The 23,329-nt window shown below is 36.0% G+C and overlaps 1 protein-coding gene and 2 long non-coding RNA genes across 3 annotated transcripts in view; 2 read left to right on the plus strand and 1 right to left on the minus strand.

The window, feature by feature from the left end:
* The window catches only part of LOC309875327, a 57,645-nt gene extending 53,781 nt beyond the window's left edge, over positions 1-3,864 (plus strand). Inside the window, exon 3 of the long non-coding RNA XR_014317013.1 lies at positions 3,802-3,864. This is a non-coding gene — a long non-coding RNA (uncharacterized lncRNA). The remainder of the gene's footprint in view (positions 1-3,801) is intronic.
* PCDH9 (protocadherin 9) overlaps positions 1-23,329 on the minus strand; it is a gene marked incomplete at its 3' end in the record, with an annotated part of 749,604 nt that overhangs the window by 391,082 nt on the left and 335,193 nt on the right. The window lies entirely within an intron of this gene.
* LOC309875330 lies at positions 8,774-10,369 on the plus strand. Its single transcript, XR_014317014.1, has 3 exons — positions 8,774-8,948; positions 9,087-9,242; positions 10,184-10,369. It is a non-coding gene; the product is annotated as an uncharacterized lncRNA (long non-coding RNA).

The following is a 23,329-nucleotide window of genomic DNA, read 5'->3' on the forward strand; positions in this document are numbered from 1 at the left end:
ATGTTCCAAACCAAAACATTGTAATATTCCACACTTCCTATTGACTTTTGCTTAGTTTCTTGAGACTAATATATAGTTTATGATAACAATGCACAAACTTCTGCTCCTAGTAGAAAGGGAATCATGAAAAATGCCTCAAAATATCCTTATAAATGCAAAGCAGTAAGTTAAATGGAAAATAATAAAATATTCTGTTCTTGAGGAAGATGACACAAGTCCTAATATCCCTGAGATGATCAAGTAAAGAAAATAAAGGAATAAGATTTAAGAAAAAAAAAAAAAAAAAAAGTTATAATTAAAATGTAATTAGAAAAGAAAAAACATATCAGAATGGGAGAATAGCCAGCAGCTGTTTAAGCAAGTACAGAGGAAGAAGAAAGAAAATTGATTTCTAAACATGAACAATTAAAGAAATTGACAGTGGGACCTCTTACTGCCATCATTCTGAACTGTATATTTGGAAAATAGATATTAAAAAAAATTACTGCACATATGGCTCCTAAGAAGCATGACTAGCACACAAGCAAGTTCAAGCTAGAAGCATGAACTTGCACACAAAATACATGGCTATTGCATTCTAGGATAAAGGCAAAATTCTGCAGGAACAGGTAGTTTTTCTTTCTGTTCCTAACTGTAATATTAAGGAGCAACTGCTAGACAAAACTGGAACTCAGTAAGGGACCAGATATATAACACAAGCTTAGATTAAAAAAAAAAAAAAAAAAAAAAGTATACACTCTATATTGAATTTTGATTTGTTCCTGTCATATAACAATAAAGGACCACTTTTAGTAACCATAAAGAACTACAACAGATTCACATTTTTTTTCTTTAATATAACAAATAAAAGTATCATTAAGTCTCTAAAAAGTGGAATTTAAAATATAAAAAAAAGTTTGTGTGTGTGTGTACTTGTTCATATAAATATATATTTACACATATATACACATTTTTAAGAAACCTTGGGAGTTCAAGCATGTGGTCATTATTAATTGCAATATTTTAGAATGCCCTCTAGACTAATTCAATCTTTGCAGAAATATTTTTGATGGATTGCAAAGAGCTAGCTGAAATGAGTGCACATTGGTCTTGACTAATTCTGCTGTTCTGTCAACTTTTGAAGGATGTGTGTGTTTTAGAGACATGCAGATTGGAATGGGAAGTCTAGAGTCTTGATAAAAGCGAGTGCTTACTTTCATCTTCCAGTAGAGAAATACTTTAAATTATAGTTAGTGTTTTTTATTTCTACATTCAAGATATTAAAAATTTCATGGCATTTCAAACCAGTAATGCCAATTAGAGATTAACTGTCTTAGTTTTTCCTTTGGTTCTCACACTCGTTCTCTAGGCAACAGCTTACTTCTTTTCCTGACAAAATTACTTCATACACCTGATTAGTCAGTGGTTTGCAGACTTACCATGTAATGATTAGACTTTGCATTTTACTCAAGTACATTTTCAGTTACTTTTTGTTCTGGTTATAGTAATATGATCATTGTATATGCCAAATGTAATATTCTACAGAGAGGAAGACTAAGCTGTTAATACCACTTGGCTTTGTCTCACCACATGAATGTCTTAGATTTCTGTACATCATTTGTATTTGAAAGAACTTCAAACATTGAATATACCTCACCAAGGATTACTTTATACATTAAATATATATATTTGTAGACTATATTGAGGTCCACTGTCTTGACAATGGAAAGTAAATACCATTCCCTTATTATGCTTTATCAAAACCAGTTTAACACTGAATTATTCCATTTTTCCAGAATTTTAACAGCAAATGTATTCAAGGGTATGTGTTAGGCATCATGGGAATGAGCATAATACAGCCTCTAGTACTGATACTTCCCTACCAATTTAAATGAATGCAATGAGTTTAGATTTTAATGTCTGTTAACTTTTTTGGTCTCTAGGGATATGCTTAGGGTACTTTTTATTTTCTTTATTAGGTGAAGGCTGCAATGGTACTTTTAATCTGCCAGTTTCCAATTATTAAAATTGCAGTGATTTATTTCATCCCTAATATTAAGCCATTGCTTACGAAAATTTAGTTCTTCCACTAAAATGAAAGTCCCATTTGTTCTGGGTGAAATAAAGATCTAAATCCTTAAATCAGCTTCTTTCTCCTTCTGTCTTTTCCGTCTGTGAAAATGTAATCAGTTACTGAAGATATATGGTAATCCTTTAGATGTATTATCTGATTAGTTAAAACATTACTTCTTTTTTTTATCATGCTTCGTCCAAACTCTTTCAAAATCTTACTTGTCTCTTTCCCATGTGAGACACAGACAAAATATTTTGTCCCTTTGTTTTAGTAGTCCTTCCATACAGCCCCCATTTTTATACTGGCTTATTGAAAGGCCAACAGTTCCCATATTAGCAACTGTAAATCCCAGAACTATCTGTTTCTAAAATAAATCAGGAACAAAGACAGGGCATATCTATAATCCTTTTTAAACAATTCAGCATGCCTTCTAATAAATGTATCCTACAGAAGAGTTCAAATGTTTCTGTTCTGCTGTTAAACAAGATTTTAACAGGTTTGGTTGATACTGGCATTACAGTAATATTTTGACTTCTCTGTATAACTTACAGCTCTGCATACCAACCAATTCAACCCCGTCTTACCTATAATTAATTAGTGTGACTTTATATCTTATCATAGCATGTGATCCCAGGACTGCATACTAATTTCATTTTCATCTGCAGTACTGTATGTACCACCCTTCCTACAATTTCTTCCATCTTTCTCTCTCCCCCCCCCCCAACAGTTTAATAAGCATTAAATAGTTAAGAACTTTCCTTTAGATCTTTTACATCCTTTTATAAATGATCTTCTGACCAGTAACTATACAATTGTCTCTTATTATACTAAATAGTAAATAAAATCCTATAAAATCCTATTTCTTCGAAACTTGCTAGATATTCTCTAACTTGCATAACTTTTCATATTGATGTCATAGTCCGGCTTTTCTGGTTAACGATAGTTATTTTCTTTGAATATAAACTGGTTGTTAGACTATTAAGCCAAGGGCTGGGAAAAAAAAAAAAGGGGGGGGGGGGAAGGGGGTTCTAACAGACATATTAATTGATCAAGGGGAGTGTGATTCAATACATTATAATTTGTTTTCTTTCTTTGCTTTCTTGCATGTCAAATACTAGTTGAACAGTTCCTTTTCACTGAAATGCTTTCCCTTTTTTTCTTCATTTAGTTCACAGCACAACTGTAGAATTTCTTCTAATTTATGTAAATCACATTCAAATATTTATGAGTTAGAATGTTTATAGTGATAAGCTGTTGTGAAAAATGTTTAGAACACTATTTGAGTAATTTTATTTTGAAGTATGACTGCAAAAAAAAGCAGGTCAGTACTGAACACTAAAAATACTGGTTGAAGAGTAGAAAAGTCAGGAGAATGACAACACTGAAAGCCAGATTATGATTTTATTTCTTTCATTTTAAAATCTTCCGATAATTTTTCTGTATCCAAGTTTGAACTTTTTACTGTTTTTAGCAAATTGCCCTGGCAATATTACATTCTCTCTGAATAGTTCTGTGTTTTTTATCGTTTCACACTGCTGAGTGGAAAGGATTTGCCAGCTTGGGAAAATGCCAGAATTTGCATTTTAATAAAGATATGTCAAACAATAAACTTGCTTAACATCCTGTGACGGATCTGGTGAAACTGTGTTTTGTAAGTGTGTATTACTGCACTCACTACACTTTTCTGCAGTCGTTGTTTTAAGAGAGACAGAGCTAAGAACAAATTCATGCATTAACTTCTTTTTCAGCGATAAACTGTAAAATCTGTTACTGGTTTATCATAACTCATCTGGAACTGCAGTGTTCCTGAGGAAATTTCTCCCATATTCAACACCTAGTGTAAAAAAAAAAAAAAAAACATTTTGGAGTCAAGATGAAGGCCTGAGTTTCACCTACATCATGAAGAAACAAAGCTGTTCAGGAAGGCAGCTGAATCTAGGAAGTGTTGAGAAAACCAAACACCTAGCAATGATGACATGATGACAAGGTATAGTGTGTAGGCAACAGCTTAGAACTTTTCCCCTTAGGTGTTACCTTTACCATTTTACTGACTGCTGATTTATCTGTTTTGTTGTAAATGCAGTATACAAATATTGTGGGCCAATGCCCTTTATTTTTTAATATGCTTAGTATAGCTATTCACTTTCATACAGACTGTAAGAAGAGATACATAAAGCTCGATAGGATCTACTTGCCCTGATGCTTTTGACATCCAAAAAGAGCAGTTATATCTATCTATCTGTGAAAATATAAATTTGAGTGTCCATGGTCACTCAAAAATAGAAACAGGATTAAAAATCAAAAATCAACAATTAAAATTAAACCCATAAATTACTTTAGAAAATATGACCCTATCAATGCTATACATTACTAAAAATGCAATGGCAACAGTGAACATTTTTAGAAAATGACTAAGAGTTATCATAATCATTTGGCATAACATAAACAGAACAAAGCAGGTACTTTTGGCTTCAATACATTAAAACTGGAACTATTAAGTCAATAAATATATTACTGACTCATTCCTTTTTATTATCATTATTGTCACATGTGGTTAAAAAAAAAAAAAAAAAATCCTTGCATTTGGGGTATCTCACTCCAGATAAAATCTCTGGGACTTAACTATTGCCTATAGGAGTTGTTAATGCCATATGAAGCAAGTGCTCAGTTAAGGAAGTGCTGCAGAGGCCAAGCAAAGCAAAAGATATTTTATAGCTCATCAACTTTTCAAATCGAGCATAGAGGTGATGAAGAACATTTATTTGATCTCTGCCTCCATAGATGCAGAAAATGTAACAAGCTTACAAGATATTTTGTTTCACTGAAGTGCAAAAGAGTAAATCAGAAGCTCTTCCCTTCTGGGGGAAAAACAATAACAAAAACAACAAACAAACAAAAACCTGGCAAGGCAACCTGAATCCAGTAATTCACCAAAGCAGTGAACATTACATTTTTCATAAGATTTCTAGGTCTAGTCATAGAAAACTTCCAGGGAAAGAAATATAAGATTACTTCTTTGCTTTCATTCCTTTGTTTGCTGGACAATAATGAAGCCACTCAGGCATAGATAGACATACTGGAGCAAACTACTCCCTAGTAGTTGGCTCTGCCAACTTTCAGTCATAACTGCAGCTAATTTGTGCCAGCTTTAAAATACTATCTTTCCTCACAAAAAGTCCTGCTTTCCACCCTAAACAGCATTCTTTGCAAATAGCATGAAGAAAGCTACAATTAGTTAGGTACAGTGTGCTTTATGATAAGATAACACTTTAGAGAAAGTCTGTTATAACTCCTTATTCAAATGCAGTTATAATTCAGTGCTGAAATGTCACCATCTTTAAAAGGCAACATTTCTGGCAATGACAGATACTTAATTACCTTTATATAAAGATAGATGATGGATGAAATTTAAGTACACCATAAACAGAAATGTAAAAGCACCAAAACTATTCTGCTTAAAAAAAAAAAAAAAAGTCATTACATTTGATAGAGATGTCTATAAGTTTATTTTAATAATGCGTAAATATACACAATTAAAAATAAAGACTAAATTTGAAATTATTTTATGGGTCTAAACTGAGAATAGCAAAACTTCCTGACACTCATTGTTCACTCACATTTTCTTGGTAAATAGTACCCTTTAGGGTATAGACAACCATTTCCTATGGGAAATGTTACCTTAGAAATATAGACTTTGCTATGTAAGAGTTATAAGTGTATTAATTAATAAGAAAAAATCTTTAATACCCACACAGCTGATTTATTTGTTTGTGTGTGTGATGTGTATTACTTTTATACTTTTATAACTTTTAAATTTGTCATTGATTTTCGGACACTGAAAGCCTTACTCTTACTTTCTATTAAACAGTCTTCATTTCCAGAGCCTTCAATCTGAGAAGAGTCTATTCCAAATTTGTTGTTTAGGACACAAGTTCTTAGAATAAATCATGCTAAGCAGGATGAGCAGGATGAGCAGGAGAGACAAGACAGAGTAGTATCCTTGTAGCTGTCTTTTTTATTATTATTATTAATATTTGTTTATTTTGTTTTGACTAAATATATTCTGTCACATTTCAAATCCTTTAAAGATTTCCCATCCCTCCCTCCCTCTTAGTGCATAGAACAGGAACTGCAAGCTTCCCCTCAGAGCCTTCAACAAAAATCAGTAAGTAGTAGAATTGGAATATTTTTTGACAGATGCTCTTGCAAACTTCAGCATGCCAGCTAAGCCATAGTTGGCTACACTTTTAAAATTGCTTGGAACATGAAATTGTCCTTTTTCTAAATATACCACCTTCCAAGAGCTCTGGGGGGATGTAAGGGTACTGAAAAGATACAGGAGGTGCAAGGTGGGGGGAAGGAGGAAGGGAGTAGGTGGTAGCCTTATGAGCTGGCAAACTCTACTGGAAAAGGACCAGCATTACATTTGCCAATACATGAGGCAAGCACTGACTGCTAGATAGGGGACTACAATCTGCAGCTATAGTGAGGGAATCAGACAAATATATTTATATGTTCTGTTTAGCAACTAGTGTTTGAAGTAAGTTTTTCCTATAAGGTGCTGAAAACATTAATGCATACAAGTTAATCCACTTCTAACTTCAAAAATTAATTTCTCCATATAGTCAGGGAAATGAGTCACATTTCTGTTCTGTATAAGAGAATAGTCTGTACTATGAGAGAAAATTTTGAAGGAAAAAAAAATTACTAGTTTCTGGATTCAGTCTTTTTTACTTAGGGTAGATGTCTAGTGGCCTAAGTCTTCTCTACAGTTAATGGTCAGACATAACTACCTCTGGAAGGCCGAAATTCCTTCTGGATGTACCTGTCTCCTCCTGCTGGCTACATAAATGAAATTAAATGTATAGGTGCTGAGTACTATATCCTTCCCACAATATAGTAAATTCATACCTGATACAAAAAGGTCCAAAATAAAGAATTGGCAAATGGAAATTTCTAAAGCCTTAACCTATAGTTAATTTTGCTTTTGTAAACCAGAGTTCAATATAGCTGTTACTCAAGAATTTATATGTTGTAAAACAACGTATTTGAATGTCAGAAGGTAAACTACTTTTCTGAGTAAAAGCAATCTTTAACTATACTTCTGATCATTCCCATTGACATATTATCTCTTGGATCTCTTCTAGGCAGTTTCAACAAGCTTTCTACAAGCAAATCTGCCACGGAAGGCTTCAAGCGTAAGTGCTGTTGACATTCAATGTCAGAGCCAGACCCGTGACTATCTTTCACATAACATAACAGGCATGGTCAGTGTGTCTAAAGGACAATTCTAAATTGAAATGAAAATAATAATCCATTATTTTATTTTATTTTATTTTATTTTATTTTATTTTATTTTATTTTATTTTATTTTATTTTATTTTATTTTATTTTATTTTTTTCTGAAATAATTTAAGTAAAAAATCAGTTAGACTATTGTCCAGCTGGACTCTATGTGATGGTTTCAGCCCCAGGCTACACCTAAGAACAGTCATAGTTTTCCTATTGTACAAAATGTGCAGCTCAGTTGTTAAGGGGAGGTGGTTACAAAGATTAAATTGTGCTGAGCACTAGACCAGCACAAAGAGTAATTGAGGCTGTTGATTTTAATCTCTGAGGACCTGAACAGCTTAGATCTTCTCATCCTTAGAAGGTATTTCTTTATTTGTGTCAGATGCAATAATAGGGATTTGAAGAAATCTTACTAATGGGGTCTTGATTCAGAGCTGGAAAAGACAGAACGTTTAAATACTATGCATAGGTAACTCTTTAGAACTTCACAAAGTTTGTTTTATCACATAAAATGACACCATGACAACAGTTTCAAAAGTATAGCTACTACTTCTCTGAATCTCAGTCAAAACATTACTATAGAAATCACAGAGAAAAATTTGGACACACTGTAAGAAACAGATATGCCTTACAGACATTTAACTGTATGCCACATTTAGCCTAACAGACTTGAAAGGACATACATGACAATATTTACCAATGTGAAAGAAGACAGTAATTTCCCATTCAATAAATTATGGAAATTCTCTTCTTTTTTTTTTTTTTTTTTTTTCTATGCAGACACTTAGTGTCTGAAGAAACACAATACGTAGTGCTTTGGCAGCCAACATAACAAAAGGATGATCAGAGATGAACCAAGTAAAAACCCTAAATTGCTATATAAGGGACAGTTAATATGCTGAGCTGAAATTAAATACGGTGGTTTTTTTAGGACTTCTCACAGCAGTTTCACTTCTTGGCTGAGATTCACGTATAAAAGACAGATATTCACCACAGAATAATAAACAAATAAAGATAGCTAAATAGCTCTTCTTCCCAGAGTAAGCTATTTCCCACAAGACATTCTCAAGAACTTTGTGTAATCTAGTTTCAAATATCTGAAGAACTGATACTTTCATTATTTTTTTTCTGCAGTCATCTACATAACGCATTGTAAAAATATCAATAGTCACTGTGTTGATACTTTCAGTGAAATTCTTTTAAAAACCCTTCTATGTATAAATTACTACATAAATACCCCTCTGTGCAAAAGTCAAACAATTCCATCTTTCAAAAATATACCAAAAAGCTTTTCAGGGGCTATATTTTGCATATCCATTTAGCACAAGCTACTTACAGTTATTTATATTGATCTTTCCTTTAATGTCAGAACTTTTTTCCCCCAACTTTCCTCAGCATATCTGATATGTCAATATCTTTCAGGTATTGAAGAGCCTATACTGGGAGCAGATTTTACAAATTTTGCTGACAAATACATTTTCATGATTGACAAATTAGAAACCTGAATAAATAACGCCTATGACTTCAGAAATACTACAGTATAATCATGAGGACTACATCTTACCAAACCATATGTTTGTTTTCTTTTAAGACAGGCTTATAGGTGGGTATTTGATTCGGTTCAATTCTTTTGCTGCTTCCATAACTAGCTCTCATGTTGCCAACAAAACCAGCAACTCTGTTGCTGTTAAAATCATCTATGCTGCATTTACCATTTATGATTTAAAATTATTCTTTTCAGGCTAAGAGTCAGCTGATCTGACTTTAGACATTCAAAAGCTGGACTTCTTTATGCTGGTACACCTCTGGAGCACCTCACTTCAGTTATCTTTGAGAACTTCCTGAGTAGGAAAAAGAAACTTTCTCTGAAGATTTAGACCTACTATTGAGAAAGCCTGTAAGTAAGTTTGGTTCATGATTAGATGATAGATCAAGTGAATTGGCCTCCTTTTCCAGATCCTATGCCGAGACCAGAATAAGTAGATCAAACATCCAGATCAACATTCTTGAAATGGGTTCTGAAGGACAAAGATATATCTGAGTCCCTGAATTTATCACTTAAGCTAGCAGAGTTTGCCAATACAAAGGGCCAGTTAAGTAAGAACATCTTATTTTCTGGGACCTGAAATGAGATCAGCTCATTTAATATAAAATTTCAGAAGTATCAAATGGTGATTGCAATTCAGTGATCACAATTCTTTAAGAGGAAGAGGTTAAATATACTTTTTTTTTTCTTTGCAACTCATATCATATTTACAGATTTTGGCATTTATTTGGTATAATTGATGTACAAATATAAATTTTGTAAATGAAAATTTTCAGGAAAATTGGTCATGAATTCCTTTCCTTCAAAATTAGAGATGTTCACTGTTCTTCTCATATGTCATCTTCATTGATATAGCCTAAAAAGAGAGACTTCTAACAATGTTCTTTTACTGTATGGACGCTCATGCACTAACTTGAAAACATAATTTCATTATTTTATAATCTTCAGGTGGAGTTAAAATAAAAATCAATCTTACTGCTGTACTCCAAAACAAAATTTGACCTTGAAATTCGTCCGTTCGTACAGTGTTTATGAGTTACATCTGTCCATCTTTCTTCAGGCATAATTTGACATTGTAAGAAAATTACTGTAAAGCCTCCATGGATTTCATGCTAGCATTCAGGGTTCCAATAACTTCTTTCAGTGAGCCCAGGCAGCAGTACATCTTTTGAAATATCCTGTCAGTGTTGTAAAACTAAAATAGTTAAAGCTTTCAGTTCAGAAAGCATTTTATGAGGGGTGTTGAGCTGTATTTTATCTTCACAATAAACTAATTTATATTTTCCTCACAGAAACAAAGACAACAGAATCTTTGTGGATTACACAGCATGACCTGTATAAATAGACCAAGGAAGCACTTGGTTCCAAGGAAAAGGATCATGAAGCTTCACATGATAACAAAATAAAACAAAATATAAGTAGAAATGAAGTTGTGCACCCTGAGTATCTTTACATCAGATGTGAAAAATTGCTATGGACCTAATAGAAGTTGCGCACAATCTAGATGCTGTAGTATTACAATAAAGATTTGTAATTTTCAATCAATTGTATGTCTCAGTCTAGTCACTACAATAGAGCTGTAAAACAATCTTTAGAATGATTTCGTTTTTATTTCAACTTTTTATCAAAGTAAGTATTACTTATTCCCTGAGAAGTAAATGCTGGGGAGGTGGAGGGGCGAGGGAGAGAGGGAAGCTTAAGTTCTTTGCAGGTTATCTTAGACTGCACAATACATGTGTCTCTCATTTTTTGTTTGATTTTGTGCAAAAGCTTTTTAATGCCATATTACCCCATCTTTCACTAACATTGCAAGATAAATCTGTAACCTGCCAAATGAGAAATTGTTTTCTAGATATGCCATGGATCTCTTTAAGAACCCTTTAAGGATGTTAGGTGCCCTGGTTCATACTCTTAAGGAGGATTTCATGAAGAAGCTGTACACCTAAAATCTGTAGTATCTTGAGCTCCTTCAAATGGAATTCATAACTGATTGCTGAAGCAGCAGAAAATTATAGTAATGGAGAAGAAACAGATCAACAGGAAACACCCAACATATGCATCATTCTCTCCTGGACTGGATAATAGCTGGATCATAGAATCATAGAATTACTAAGGTTGGAAAAGACCTTCAAGATCATCAGGTCCGACCATCCCCCTACTGCCAATGTCACCCACTAAACCATGTGCCTAAGCACCATGTCCAACCTTTCCTTAAACACTCCCAGGGATGGTGACTCCACCATCTCCCTGCACAACCCATTCCAATGCCTGACTATTCTTTCTGAGAAGAAATGTCTCCTAATTTCCAGTCTAAACCTCCTCCAGTGCAACTTGAGGCCATCCCCTCTAGTCATCTCTGAGAAGAGGCTGACCTCCAGATCCCCACAACTTCCATTCATGCAGTTATAAAGAACAATAAGGTCTCCCCTGAGCCTCTTCTTCTGCATAGTGAACAACCCCAGTTCCCTCAGCCGCTCCTCACAGGACCTGTGTTCCAGGCATCATAGCCAGCATCATAGCCCTTCTCTGGATATGCTCCAGGGCCTTGATGTCCTTCTTGTACTGAGGGGCCCAAAACTGAACATGGTACTCAAAGTGCAGCCTCACCAGAGCAGAGTACAAGAGATCCTTGACATAAATGTCTCAGTGAGACTACAATTCAAAATTTAATTTCCTCTTCTCCTTTAAATTCTGTTATTTGTATGCTCTGTTGTCACAGGGGAAAAAAAAAAAAATGTAGTACGTAATTTTAAATGACATGGTGATTTAAAAAATAAATAAATAAATAAAAGTACTCCCTCTAGCTGAAGGAAGACACCCCAAAGAATCAAATAAAATTTAAGGAAGAAATCCCCTAGGTCAGTTGGAGGTTTGTCTATAATGTCTATGAAAGGAAAAGAAATAAGGAAAAAGAAAAAAAAAAAAGAAAAAGAAAAGAAAAGAAAAGAAAAGAAAAGAAAAGAAAAGAAAAGAAAAGAAAAGAAAAGAAAAGAAAAGAAAAGAAAAGAAAAGAAAAGAAAAAAAGAAAAGAAAAGAAAAGAAAAGAAAAGAAAAGAAAAGAAAAGAAAAGAAAAGAAAAGAAAAGAAAAGAAAAGAAAAGAAAAGAAAAGAAAAGAAAAGAAAAGAAAAGAAAAGAAAAGAAAAAAAAATCTTCTTACAGATACTGTACATAATTTCAACTGAAATACCTCATATGACAACAATATGGAAAAGAGACTACCAGCTATGTAATCACAGACAGGGATGGATAATCTCTATATTAATACAATTAACTTCACTTCTTAGGGTTTTCATAATTATCCTTTGCATTCTTCTTCAAAACAGTGAGTCACTAGCAGTTTGTTTGTCATGATTTGAAAACCAGAATTTGAACTTCAATTCTGAGATTAATGTTGAGGTAGTATTTAAAAAACTGTAAGAAAATTGGAAAGACGATCTAATTTACTGCCTCTGGCTTTTCATTTCATTAAATTCCAAACTTACAGTGAATAATAGCATGACAAAGCAATCTGTGGTTGCTTAACAAATGCCTGGCAAAAAGAAAGAATTGAACTTTCACGTTCTGAGTTCCCATTTCACACTGGAAATATTCTAAATGTGCTGGAAGGATTTACATTTTTCTCTCTATAGACTGAACTTGCACCGTTAAGCTCAAAACCAATTTTGCATTGACTTTAATCAAAGCAAGATCAAACACTTATTTTTCTTCAGACTTACTTCCATCAGGAAAGATTCAGCCAACTAGAATAAAATAAAATCATGATATAAGATGTTCCCCAGAAGAACCTTCAATGTTAGTTGTACTTGTAATGGAACAGTGCTATCAAAAGATGCTTTCCTGTGACAGAAAGCTACAGTTCTTAAACAGAGGCTGCAATGACTATTGTGCAACATGTATGTCAGAGGCCTTCATGCAAGTAAAGTCTTTGGTACCAGCAGGTACCAGTCACTCTCATCTTCTCCCAACATCATGGATTCTAATTTTGTTTTGTTTTGTTTTGTTTTGTTTTGTTTTGCTTTTTGTCACTGTAATGCTACCAAAAGTCATTCTGCTATATAGTGTTTAGAGTGTCTTGTGTTATGTACCACAGCTGTTCCAAGGCTCAATTTACACAGTAAAATGGATATGGACATTGCAAGGCTCACAGAAATTATGTGTTCTGCTGTCAGGTGTGTGGGTGACTTGCCATGATACTTTTTTAATTTCCTATCTGACCTCTGCATATCAGCTTTTACATGAGTACTAATATGTATATAATAACAACATAGAAACAAGGCTATATGTAGATAAAAATATAGCTGAGAACTGTATTTATTTGCTTTGTTCCCTCCCTGCTCTCCTTGATATACACTTAAATCCATTAGTAAGATCAGAAAAGGAAATTTCCATTAACTGCATTTACTTAATCACTAACATTAAGTTTAACTGCCATATTTATTTATTTAGTCATCAAGAACATTTTTTGTTGTTTTAAATACTATATATATATTTATTGTTTTTGTGTGTGTGTGTGTGTAAAACATTTAGCAAGTAGTGAGCATGAACAATGTATCTTTTATATGCATGATTTTGTGTTGTATAAATACATCTTTGGTCTTTTTCCTTCCACCAATGATATGATTTAATCATTAGGCTGATTTAAATCAGTGAAAGGTGTCAGAGCAACAGGCATACCAGCTGATACCTTGTCAGAAATTATGTTAAATATCTGTTGCTGCTCTCTATATTGTTTCATTTGATATTTTTGACTTAAAATTACAATATAAGTTAAGAGGCAATGTTTCATTAAGCATACTAATCTCTCTTCCCACCATCAAAGTTTGATATAATAATGTTATGGCAAAAGGCTGGAGAATGAAGAATACGTGAAAGAGAAAAACTGAACCTAGATGTCAGTTTGGCATGCAATCAAAGCTGTCAACTTCTAACCACTGCAGCTGCCTAGGCTTTGGTTAACCTCTCATTGATTTCCCCAAATAGGATTTAATCTAAAGCACAAAATTAAAAACTGAGGGCCAGTTCTGTAAATTGAAAAGTGTACAAATGAATTGCTAGCAAATATATTTGGCAGCATTCATCTTCGTAAAGCCTCAGATTCTGACTCTAACAAAACTTGGTAGAGGTCAGATTGTTTTTTTGGGAAGAAGAGAAACAGAAAGACTATGTAGCAAAATGTAATGATTCATGTTACCCTACTTTAAAGAAGTTTATAGTGAAGGGTAGTAATGGATTTGTTGTTTCTGACAAAGAACAGTATAACGAAAAAATCGTAGTGGAGATCATATGGAAAAGAAAAGCAAACAAACAAACAAACAAAACCCTCTTGTAATAAGTCCCTGTGATCTGCAGTACATTGTCACACTGAAGAACATGCAGTATCAGCCATTTCACTTTGTGCTATTTCCTGATTGTTACATTCATCTACTCAAGATATATATGCAATCTTCTATGGATGCTAAAGGAAGGTTCAAGCTGTGCGGGTTTACTATATATTGTATTAAATCCAGATAATATATTCTAAAGAATCAGCACTGTCTAAACATTTCATAATAAAATACCTTCCATTCCTTTCCTACAAAGAGCATAGATTGTCTATGCTCTTAGACTGTCCATGAAGCCCCATTAATCCCAAACCAGAAACAATTAGTCTTACATATGCATGCAAAAATTGAAACTTATTCATATTTTGGATCCCCGTAGACTACTAAATTCACAATGGATATTTGATCCTACTCTGCTTAAAACAGGTGAATCATCATAAATGAGGGGGAAAAAAATGAAACTATAAAGTAACATCTGTGTATCTCACCTTGAAGAGGGAATAGTAACAAGCTTTTACCCAGAACAGACTAAATTTCTGCATATGAGAGAAATCACCAACATATACTTGGCCAACTTCCATTTCAGTCAAATAGCATGGGTAAAACCTATGAACATTATGAAGGTCCACTGGCTTCAATCAGGATAAAGGTATCCTTATCTACACTTAAGTCATTGACAAAGATGGTGCTGAAGTATGTTTTATATATCAGTTCTGTTTATCCCCACAAGATTATCTTGTTAGCCTATACTTACTTTTCTTGTTCTTATTCAATTTCTGCATTTTCTAAAGCTTATCAAATTATACACTCAGTGACAACTCTGAGGGCTGGATTTTTATAGGTCTAGCTGAGTACAAAATCTAATGCCACATGATATAAAAAAAGAGGAACAAAAATGTTAAGCATCCATACGCCACTTTAATCTCTGCATGCACTGTTTATCCAAGGTTCTTCAACCAATTCACTGAGTATGACAAAAACAAACAAGCAAACAAACAAACAAAAAAAACACAATCAGCATAAACTTGAAGGCTGTTTCATCTCCAGACACCTAAAGTTAGGTATGCACAATACAGGTGTTTAAGCTCCATTTATGATCAGTAAAGTACTAAGATTTCAGTCCATTGTCTAAACATTGGGTCTACCACCACTTGAGATACTCTAAAGTGTGCTTTATACTCTCAAATACAATCAACTATCTTTTAGGAAGCATATGACAGGATATCTAGAAAACAACATCTCAGAATTAGGTAAAAATCAATAGGAAAAAAAAATTACCCTTTCTGCAACATTATAATCTTCCATCCAAGGAAATACACAGACACCAAAAATGGGGTAAAATTATATTCATAGAATCATAGAATCATTCAGGTTGGAAAAGAATTCTAAGATCACCTTCCAACCTTTAACCTAAGGGTTCCAACCTTTAACCAAGTACTGACAAGTCCATCACTAAACCACGCTACTAAGTTCCACATCTACATGTTTCCTGAAGACCTCCAGGGATGGTGACTCGACCACTTCCCTGGGCAGCCTATTCCAATGCCGCACAATCCTTTCAGTAAAGAAATTTCTACTAATATCCAGCATAAACCTCCCCATGGCACAACATGAGACCATTTCCCCTTGTCTTGTTAGTCAGTGCTTGCAAGAAGAGCCTGATCCCCATCTCACTACAACCTCCTTTAAGGTAATTGTAAAGTACAGTAAGGTCTTCCCTGAACTATTTTCCAAGCTATACAACCCCGGTTCCCTCAGCTTCTTCTCACAAGACTTGTTCTCTACACCCTTCACCAGTTTCATTTCCTTTCTTTGGACTCAAAATACTGTGAACGACACTTGTAACCATTTTTCAGTCTTCCTCTGCCTTTACATTTAACACCAGATCATAAAACCTTTGAACTATGGAGCATAATGTTCTTTTTAATTCCTTCCCCCACCCCCAAATGCATCCAAAAGCATTTCCTTCACTATGGAAAGAAAATTTATTTTAGTAGGGACAGGGATAGGACAGATCAAGAAAACTTGAGAACAGTTCTCATGCATAGTTCCTCTTCTCTTCCACCTACAATGATAATTACTGGTTTAAGAAAATATAACATAAAATAATGGTATACAAACAGGAATGACCAAGAGACTTCTTATCGTATGAATATGTGATCAAAAGAAACGACTTACATAACCTCTGTCACACCCTCCCTCCAACTTAGTAACACCCTCCCTGGCAACTTAGTAACATTATGTTATATATATTAATATATTTACCTTCTTTAAAATATTTAGATATGTGAAAACAATTTCTTCCCCCTAGAGGAAAACATAGCTTCTAAAAAAAATGAATAAATCCATGGGAGTATTATAAAATACCTTTTTGATAGCATAATTCAGTGCTATTGCTCAAATGCATTTACAGTACTGCATGTTGATAATTATTATTATTATTATTATTTCATGTATAATTATATCTCTGGAAGAAAAGAACATAGCAGTTGTATCTCTTTAACTCCTGTGTTTTGAATCCCTATACAGGACCAGCCTTTCCAAAACATCTCAACACCATCTCTACCAAAATAAATAAATAAATCAATAAATAAATAAACCAACACCATCAAATTGCCAGGCATATACATGACTGCTTTCTGGTTTTTGCTTCAGAGATGTTCAAAAAGAAACAAAAACATCTTGTACCATTTGAAAAATCAGACTGGAAGATAACAGTACCAGAAAAGCACACAGAAGATGAAGAATTGACGACAATACTCCCAAAACAAAAAGAACTATGCCGTTCCTTTTTTACATTCTCCTCTTTCTCTTCCTGTGCACTAATGCATAATCATATACCCAGTGTTCTCTTCATAAGTCTGCATGCATTATATACTCATGGAGAGACACTAAATAAATGCAAAAAATATTTTGTATTTACATATTAAAAAAATATATACATGTATATATCAAAATATTTCTGTCATGGTATGTTTAATCAAGTGGGGCAAGACCCAGCCTTCCAAAGAGACTTGCTAATCTAGTGAAGGAGATTGTGACCAAAAATGAGAGAATTAAGGAAGAAAGCAAGGAAGTGCTCAGTGAACAGCACAGCAGCCAAGGAACATCCCCTATAAATACAGCATAGCTGGAGGTTTCACCTGAGATGCCTGTACACAAACACACGAATAGTGAAAAATTGCAGGAGAACAATACAGGTTCCTCTATAAAACCCAGGAGAGATTGTACTTCATGCAGCAGTTTGAATGTGTGGAGCTTTGCACTGGAGCAGGGCATGAGCCAATCAAGACCTGATAGGTAAAGATCTGGGTGGATGTGGTGGTGAGTGTCTGCTACAGTCTGATTGACCAAGAAGATGAAATGAAGACGACTTCAGAAAAGTGGAGAAAGCATCACAATCACAGGAGTGGTTCTCATGTACAAATGAAACATCCCAATGTCTTCTGAAAGGGCAAAATGGTGGACCACAAATATGTCAAGAATACTTCTGTCAAGCATAAAGAACTATTATTTTGATACAGGTGAATGACAAACTGACCAAAGGAGACACTCAGTTTGACTTATTATTTAAAATAAAGTACAATAAAGTATAATAAAATTAAATACATGAAATAAATAAATAAAATTACAAGTATAGACTTTAGAAAAGCAGTTTTAAACTTGTTTCCGGATCTGTTTTTCAGGGTCTAATATGAGACTGCCCTGGAGGGCAAAGGAGCCCAAAGCTGTCAGGACAACCTCCTTGAAACCCGAGAAAAGTCCAGAGTGATACCTTAGGTCAACCAATGCTTAAGGTCAGCATTGATAACAGTGAACTCCTGAATAAGTTCAGATGAATTTAAAACATCAATATTTTCTTAGAGTTGATACTAGTGATGACTGTGAAGCATAAAATTAAAGTTATATCATAAACAAATAGAAGACAAAGGAAAATGGGGGACTGCTACTTAAAGTCATAGGAAACCTACTGACAAAGGACATGAGAAAAGCTGAGTCACTACTGATAAGGACTGTCTCAAGCTTGCCAGCTTCCCTGAGCCTGTGTCAGGAAGTAGAGGATAGAAACCAATTCATTAATGGGGATGTAGGGCAAGATGGATTGCCTCTGATGGTGCTGAGGAGGTCAGATAACATAATTGCAATGCCATATCTTACATTTGTTTTGGTGATCAAGGTAGTTTCCTGAAGACTGAAAGAAGGCATACCATCTGACCATTTTCAAGGAGAAGGAGGAGAAGGATCTAGGAACTGAAGGCTGGTCAGCCTAACCTCATTACTCAGCAATTCATCCTGGATGCCATATCCAGGCACATCCAAGAGGAGAAGGAAACTGGAAATAGCCTACATGTATTTATCTGTGGAAAAGTGTGACTGCCCAGGTGAAAAAGTTATAATTTGATGCTAGTAAGGCTTTTTTTTTTTCCTCCTTACTGACAAATTAGTTACATAAGGTTTTGATGGGTGGTCTCTCAGGTGGATGGAAAATTGTTTGGCCTGCCAGGTTCAAAGAGGGCACAGACCAGATCAGAGGTACACAGACCAACTGGCAGTTCTTTCCTAGAGGTACTCCTCAGGGATGGATAATGAGGCAATGCTGCCTTTGCATCTGATGTCTTTCTTAGTGACCTGGATCATGAGGCAGAGTGCTTCCTCTGCAAGTGCACAGGTGACACCAAGGTGGGGGCAAGTGCTTTGCATGCTGGAAGGTGGGGATCCTACTGAGAGAGAGCTTGGCAGGTGGGATAAATGGGCAACAGGAACCTCTTGAAGTTCATCAAATGACAAACACAGGAGTCCTGCCCCTGGGAAAGACTAACACCATGCCACAATGCAGGCTGGGGGCCAACTGGATAGAAACCAGTTTTGCAGCAAAAGACCTGTTGGTCCTCAAGGACAAGTTCAGCCTGAATCAGCAGTTTGTCCCTGAGCAAAGAGAACCAAGTGTATATCAAGCTTCATTAGTAAAAATGCATCCAACAGGCTCAGGGAGTGTGATTCTTCTGTTGTATTCAGCTATGAGACCACATGTCAAGTAATGTGTCTTGTTTGGGGTTCTCCAGTACCAGAAATACACTTACACTGGAGTGAGCAAGGAGCTTATTGATAAGGTCAAAAATAGGAGAAAGGTTTATGAAATGTGGAAAAAGGGCCTGTCCTCTTGGGAGGAGTATAGAAGTGTTGTCAGGGCCTGCAGGAACGTGACAACGAAGGCTAAAGCCCACCTAGAGATGAGGCTTGCAAAAGAGATAAAAGATAATAAGAAGGTTTTTTTTAAGTATGTAAACAGTAAAAGGAAGACTAGGGATAATGTGGGTCCCTTGCTGAATGACGGGGGTGTCCTGGTAACGGGAGACGCCGAGAAGGCAGAGATACTTAATGCTTTCTTTGCTTCAGTCTTTGCTTCAAGGACTCCCCCCACCCCCGCCATGGGACTCCTCGACCTTGGAGGGAGGAGAAAGAGTCTGGGAAGTGGAGATCTCCCCCCTTATTGACAAGGGAGTGGCTTGGGAGCATCTGAGTGGGCTCGACGCACACAAATCCATTGTCCCGACGGGACGCATCCACTTATGCTAAAGTAGTTGGCAGAGGTGATAGCCGAACCACTCTCTATCATCTTTGAAAGGTCCTGGAGAACAGGAGAGGTGCCTGAAGATTGGAGGATAGCCAATGTCACTCTGGTCTTCAAGAAGGGCAAGAAGGAGGATCTGGGAAACTACAGGCCAGTCAGTCTCACCTCTGTCCCTGAAAAGGTGTTGTAACAGCTTATTCTGGATGCCATCTCCAAGCAATTGGAAGAGAAGGTTATGAGTAGTCAGCATGGATTCACCAAGGGGAAGTCATGCTCGACCAACCTCGTTGCCTTCTATGATGGCATCACCGGCTGGGTAGATGCAGGGAGAGCAAGGCTTTTGATACTGTCTCCCATGGCATCCTACTAGCAAAGCTGAGAAAGTGTGGGATAGAGGAGTTGACAGTAAGGTGGGTTGAGAACTGGCTGACTGTCTGAGCTCAGAGGGTGGTGATCGGAGACACAGAGTCTGGCTGGAGACCTGTGACTAGCGGTGATCCCCAGGGGTTGGTGCTGGGTCCAGTCTTGTTCAACATCTTCATCGACGACCTTGATGTGGGAATAGTGTCTGCCCTCAGCAAGTATGCTGATGACACAAAGCTGGGAGGAGTGGCTGACACGCCAGAAGACTGTGCTGCCATTCAGCGAGACCAGGACCGGCTGGAGAGATGGGCAGGAAGAAACCAAATGAGGTTTAATAAGAGCAAGTGTAGAGTCCTGCACCAGGCAAAGATCAACCGGGTGTGTAAGTACAGGCTGGGGGGGAGCTCTGAGGAGAAGGACCTGGGGGTCCTGGTGGACAACAGGTTGACCATGAGCCAGCACTGTGCCCTCGTGGCCAAGAAGGCCAACGGGATCCTGGTGTGCATTAAAAGGGGCGTGGCCAGCAGGTCAAGAGAGGTGATCCTCCCCCTCTACTCTGCCCTGATCAGGCCTCACCTGGAGTACTGTGTCCAGTTCTGGGCTCCACTGTACAAAAAAGACAGGGATCTCCTGGAAAGAGTCCAGCAGAGGGCCACAAAGATGATACAGGCCCTGGAGCATCTTCCCTATGAAGAAAAGCTGAGAGATCTGGGTCTGTTCAGCCTGGAGAAAAGAAGACTGAGAGGGGATCTCATCAATGTGTATAAATACCTGAGGTGTGGGAGACAGAGGGATTTGGCCAACTTCTTTTCAGTGTTTTGCGGGGACAGGACAAGGGGTAATGGTCACAAGATAGAGCACAGGAAGTTCTGCACCAACATGTGAAAGAACTTCATAGTGAGGGTGACGGAGCACTGGAAGAGGCTGCCCAGGGAGGTTGTGGAGTCTCCTTCTCTGGAGATATTCAAGGCCCGTCTGGATGCCTACCTGGGCAGCCTGCTCTAGGGAACCTGCTTTGGCAGGGGGGTTGGACCCGATGATCTTTTGAGGTCCCTTCCAACCCCTACAATTCTGTGATTCTGTGATCCCAACAAAGTGTCACCAAACTGGTTTGGGCCTGAAGTGTACATGTATAAGGAGCTTTGGATGCTCTGGCGGCTTTATGTATTTAACCTCAAGAAGGTCAGTGTAAGGCCTTACTGTAATTTTAGCTATTTTATTGGAGGACTTGGAAAATACAAAGCCAGACACTTCTTGCAGACGCATCTGAAAAGCAATGGAGACAAGCTGAAACATGGAAAATTCCAAGCTGATATGAAGGAAACATTTTTCATAAGGGTGATCAAACTCTGGAATGGATTGAGGCCTTTTGAGGCTGTAGCAAGCCTTGGAGATTCTCAAAACTTACTTGGGCAAGACTCTGAACAACTAAGTTAGAACTCTGACTTTGCATTGCATTGCAGCAAATAACCTCTGAAGTTTCCTTCCAACACGCCTAGACAATATATTTAGAACTTTCATCCTTAAATAAAATTTTGGTGGATAATAGATCTTTTTGTCTTTTTTTCTTGTGTAGTATATCAAAGTTAGTCTGCTTAAACATTTTAATATTGGAATTATTTTTTAGCTGCCTAAAGTATTCTTCTGATACTATTAGAAATAGTTTCAGATAAATAACCTGAATGAGGCAGTATCAAATGAGATGATACTGTAATAACACTAACAAAATGTGAAAAATGTGCTACTTTGTACAATATGAGATTCATCATTAAAAAAAAAAAAAAAAAAAAAAAAACAACAAAAACAGCAAAATACAACAACTTTTCCCTCTTCTGTCACTTGTATTGGTTCAGTTAAAGTCACTCAGAAAGTAGAGCTACTCTCTTCAGATCATTCTTTCGGGATAGAGAGATGATAGACTTGGAAGCTAATCGTTTGTGGGAATCAATTCACATCCCCAAATTAACCTGTGTGTCATATAACAGGATCACTGAGTTACAGAAAATTTATGGAATTTTCAGAAAGAGTAGAAAGGTTAGGAAACTTGATTCAAAACTATATTTTACTCTCCCTTCTTCCTGCAGAGTGAAAATACTTGAGTGAAAGATATTTTCAGAACACTTATTGGGAAACCCCAATAAAATTTGATTGCAAGGATGTTTCTTCTAATTGTAGTTATGACATTTAAATTTATGCCAACTGTTTAATTACTCATCTCTTTCCCTCCTCCATAATGGATAAATATTTAATGAGAATAATCTCCACTGTGATTGTGAACAGTGTAAAGAAGTTAATTTCACCTCTATTTTTCCTCAGGTCCCTGAGAAACCAGGTATAATCTGAGGAGTTACAGAATAACTACCTTTCCTACAAATCTCTTTATAAGTATTCACCAGAATGCTAATATTTATTTAGATATACCTAAAGGAACCTTGCCACCCCAGGAGAAATCCTGCTGAACTTTACACAGGGTAACTACAGTTAGAGTCAGGAACAGTACAGAATAAGTGCAGTATTTGACTTTAAGTTAGATGTTCAGTTTTAGTTACAGATGCAATTGCTCAAAGCCTTAGTCTGCCTGATTCAGATATACTGATGACCTCTTGTTACCAGCAGCACTTGAAGGAACACATGAGCCTCCTTTCAAAATCAGATATGAAGAAATCCACACAGGGGACTATTACATTATTTCTGTTAAGAAAACATGCCTTAAAATATCTCAAGAAATCCATCAGCCAATGAAGTTATTATTACCCTATAACGTCCCTTTAGATCTGTATTTAATTGCGGTATATTGGGTCATGAAAAGAAGCTAGAGGTAGAAGACTGCTATTAAAACTGCATAGCCTTTTTAGTGTAGGAACTACAGTAGATGCCCAACAGTTCAAAAACTACATATTTACAAATAATTAAATATTACTTATATTTGACAATTCACGACTGATGTTTTCTCTCTGTATATATGAAGAGACAGGGAGAGAGATAAGCTAAAAGAACTTCTTATTTTATTCACTAAGACTGGAAGCATTGCAGTTTAAGAAAAACAGGAGTACATGTATATTGAAATACTGACAGACAACAGCATCCTGCTACCAATGGCAGATTCCTAGGAAATGTCTTCACCAAGAGAAAAAAGATGCACTCTTTATAAAGGATTATGATTTTCACTAGATGCCAAAAC

Source organism: Aythya marila, assembly GCF_965140915.1.
Source record: "Aythya marila genome assembly, chromosome: 1".
Taxonomy (NCBI): domain Eukaryota; kingdom Metazoa; phylum Chordata; class Aves; order Anseriformes; family Anatidae; genus Aythya; species Aythya marila.